This window comes from Nothobranchius furzeri, chromosome 17 (assembly GCF_043380555.1).
Source record: "Nothobranchius furzeri strain GRZ-AD chromosome 17, NfurGRZ-RIMD1, whole genome shotgun sequence".
NCBI classification, from domain to species: domain Eukaryota; kingdom Metazoa; phylum Chordata; class Actinopteri; order Cyprinodontiformes; family Nothobranchiidae; genus Nothobranchius; species Nothobranchius furzeri.
Window position 1 is genome coordinate 24,336,749 of NC_091757.1, and position 4,409 is coordinate 24,341,157.

The window sequence follows — 4,409 nt, forward strand, 5'->3', positions numbered from 1 at the left end:
GTGAGTTTAAAATATAAGTGTGTTAGCACTGTGCTGATTATCCCTAATATGAATAAATGTTTATTTATTCAATGTTTCTCTTCTTTAATACGCAATTGAAGTTATGCTATTCATGGATAAAAAATCGTGATAAAATCGAAATCGTGATAAAATATTGGAAAAATCGTGATATTCTATTTTTGCCATATCGCCCAGCCCTAGTAACGCCACTGCTGTCCTCTGAACGTGAATGAAAATGTGTCTCGCAAGGAATCATGTAATGGAAGGCAAAAGAACGCATTGGCCAGATCAATGCAAGTGAACCAAGCATGCGACGGGGGCAAATTGGTCAATGCCACATATGGATTTGGTACAGGTAAAGAGTCGGTGGCCAGAAAAGCATTTATCTGTCTAAGATCATGGACCATACGAAACTTTCCAGTACCTTTTTTCTCTACAGGTAGAATATGAGTATTCCACGGTGAAATGGACGGTTCCAAAACCCCTGCGGCCAGCAGTCCAGAGATGGTATCTGCAATCCCCGCCTCAGCCACAGGTTTGTGTGGATACTGAGGGATCCAAAGAGGGCTTGATGTAGTTAGATGGAAGGTCACGGGAGCGACTGTGACCAGACCTACGTCAGTTGGACCTGTTGACCACAAAAAGTCGGGGAGCTTGGACAACATCTCTGGAGTGTCTGGGTGGTCAGTGCGTTCCCTGCCATGGGACCGACTAATTATGTTATGTTCAAGGCTTCCGACATTTGTTGGAGGGAGAGAACTGTACTTGGGGTAAACCGGTAGTTTGCCAATCTTGGGTTGCCAGGGAACGTTTAACCATTCCCCCCAGCTCCTTGGCCTGGTGGGCAGGGTTTATGGCCAAGGAGACATGAGGTACTGCCTCGTCCGCCATCATATACCAAGCATTCTGATCAGGTGTAAGGAGGGCAGCAGCAGCCACACCCGCATCAGCCACATAGATATCCTGGGTCTGAATGCTCCAGGTGGCTCCTTCTAGTTGGTCCTGGAACAAATTTTGGTACCAGGAATTTTCATGCCTGTCGTAAAACAGTGTTAAATGAGTTGGGTCAGGAGGGGGGACATATGGATGGATCTGTGTTAGCCAGAGTTTCCACTGCTGGTACAAGGACATAATGCCAGGGGTATCTCTTGTTTCTGGCTGCAAGAGAACCCAATAGATGTCGGCATAGTCCAGCGTTTTGGTGAGCATTTGAAGCAAATATACTCCATCGGCTGCGTCAGCAGTGTCAGTATGGCATGGTAGAACCGTTCCTTCCGGCAAGGTGACAGTTAGTCCTGTGGGTCCACACAAAATGGTGGCCCCCAGTTTTACAAGCAGATCCCTTCCCAGGAGGTTCACTGGAACAGTGGGAGAGCAAACGAAGCTGTGCAACACAGTTTGATGTCCAATGGTTGTAGGCAGTGGGAGGGTATACGGCAAAGTTTGTGGTTCCCCAGAGAAGCCCATGACTGTGATGTGACGAGAGGAGGCTTTAGATGGATGCACACTGCGGATCGTAGAGCAAGTGGCTCCAGTGTCGACTAAAAACGATCGAGATAGTCCATCAACAGATATAGACAGTAGGGAATCTGCCATGTTTCCCTGACCGTCAGAGTCTCTCTGTGGGGTGTCCTATGCACTAGGACCATTCTCCCAGTGTTCCCAGCCCATCACGGGCATCTGGGCGGGTGCTCCAACAGGAAATCCAGGAGCAGTGTGAGCAGGTCTTGCGCCATAACCTCTTCGTGAGGGATTAGGGGGCAGAGGGAAGTTGCGGGTCCAATGTCCAGTCTGACCACAGTTATAGCATACATCCTGTCCAGAGAGTCCCCCACGGCCTCTAGCAGACCTCCATTGTCCGCGACCCCTGAAACCACCTCTATGCTGACCCGTAAATTGCGGGGCATATTGCTGAGGTATATTTTGTTGGGGCGCTGGGTATGGGGCAGGAGCGGGTGGCGGCTGCTGCCATGGTGGCATTGGGTAAGAATCAAGTGTTGGATTGAACTGCGGTGGTGGAGGCGGGGCAGTAGTGGCGAGCATCTGCTTCCTAGTCTTATCCCCCTTTTCTCCCAGAGTGTTTTTGGCAGCCTGTAATTGAACTCTCAGTAGTTGTTTCTGAAGATCCTCTAAGTTATCAGATTCCTTGTCCTCCACCTTTTGAACCTTTGTAAGGTTGAATATTAAGTGGTTTTTCCATTTATTAAAGTCACAATCAGCCAAATTAGGGTTGTCATCCATTTTCTGAGCCACAGAGTCTGGAACCCCTCGGAGGACAGCTTTCTTAAACCATATGCCATGTGTGGATTTTTTACTTGGATGTTGGCCTGTGTGGTTAACCCAATCATCCACTGCTTTATTCAGGAAAGAGGTGGGGTTCATTTTCCCGTCCCATTTAAATTTGTGTATGCCTCCTTGATCTTTAGGCGGGAACTGTTTCCTAAGGGCTGGGCCTAACGTTCTAAGAGAGATTGTTAGTGGGACCGAGTTCTGAAGGTGCTGGGTGCCTGCATTTTGTTCTAAATCTTCCGCCTGCGATTTTGAGGTGCATCTGGTGATGATTGCTCTGAAATCTCCCAAGGCAAGATCCTGGCCTGTAGTATATCTGTCTAAATCCGCTAGCCATGCATTCCCTCCCTCGTTTATGTCAGGAAGTTTGTCCACTAAGGCTTGGATATCACAAAAGGAATAGGGCTGGTACACTCTTTGGCCATGGGCTTTAGCCTGTATAAGCGGGTATTGGGTGACGGGAGGAGTCACTGGCCCCTGCGAACGCGTCTTTGGGCCGCATCGCCTGATGTGAGCAGGGGAAGAGAACTGGATTAGCTCTTCGTGTTCTGACTTTTCTGACTGCTCATAAACTGACTGCTCACAAAGCTCCATGTCTGACGGAGTCCGGGTCAGATCAGGATTGCGGCTGGGTTGGGATTCTGGTCTAGGTTGACCAGTCAGGGACATGGTTACTACAACACCGTCACTTTTGGCTGTATCTGACTCGACACTGCCTCGTACTCCTGTCACTATGGCGACAGACTCGGATACGTTAGTGAATGGATTTTTGGGTGAAGTTCTGAACTCACCTCGAGGCTCAGAAGGAGCCTGTGAGCCGAGAGTGGATGTCCCTTGTGGGCCGGATACGGCCCATGGAGTGGTGTATAACTGGGGCTGGTGCCTGCCTGTATTCTCCTGTGTATTTCTGACATCAATTGGGTTTGTTCCTCCCAAGCAGCTCTTTGTGGGAAGGGTTGGAACTGGGTGAAGTCTGACCTAGCTGGTTCATCCTTTATCGAGGACAGGGGAGAAATGTGGGAGATACTGGGTACCTCGGGATTGTTCATACAGCCTGTTTTGTTCTCCTGTTTATAATCTTCTTCCTGTTCTATAGACATTACACCCCCAGTGATGTTAATTACTGGATAGATGCCAGGCACCGGGGCAGTTGGAGCGGGCTGGGCCGGGGAGTAGGGTGGCGGTATTAATTTGGTTGCTCTTTTCTGTTTTTTCATGTTTGTTCTGGCTGTATTCCATAACATGACCCACTGCGTGTATTTCCCCCTTTTCTTTGCTTGTTTATCTATCTCATTCTTGTGCTTTCTTTTTGTTAATACTCCTGCCGTTGCTAATAATCCGTGCGCTTCCTCCTCCTTTTTTCTTGCCTCTTCTGCTTTGTGCCTCCAAATCATTCCCCAGTTCCCTGAACTGTTCATATCCTTGCCTTTGTTCATTAACAACTTCTCCGCTGTCTTTCTTAACAACTTTCTTTGTTCTGTCGCTGTAGCTGGGTCATTGGTGGCATTAAGTACTGTTTCTACAAAGGCTAACTATTCTCCCAGAGAGCTCAAAACCTCATTAGGACCCCACCCATCATCGGTCATTTCTTGATCGAATTCACCCTCCATGTTGTGACTTGTATTGGATTTTTTTGATGGCAATTTGGACCAGTGAGGTCTCAGCTCCTAGGGAACTCTAATCACTGGTGTTTTTGAGTGAGACAGCACTGAAAAACCGTTGTGGTAACTTCCGCTTCTACCTTTCCAGGTGGGAAGTTCTTACCTGTGCATCCACAAGGGTGTGCTGTATTGTTCTCACTTTAAGGTTAGTACTATACTTTGTTCATAGAGTTAGTTACACATTCATTCATTACCCTCTTATCTGCGGTTTATAGTGGTGTACCGCTCATGCAACTATTCCCTATTCTCAGTGGCGGCTGGTGAAAAATATTTTTGGTGGGGCTGTGCTATTTTTTTATTTTTAAAAAAACTTGTGCTTTCTGAGCTTTGTGCACAACTTCACTATTTCCTGAATTAAGCACAGCTCTTTTATTTCCTGTCTTACATCATTGGACAAACTGATTAATCCAGGTGTGTCTGACTATTGGCACGCTGCCTTGCAGACCAAGGTTGAAAAAT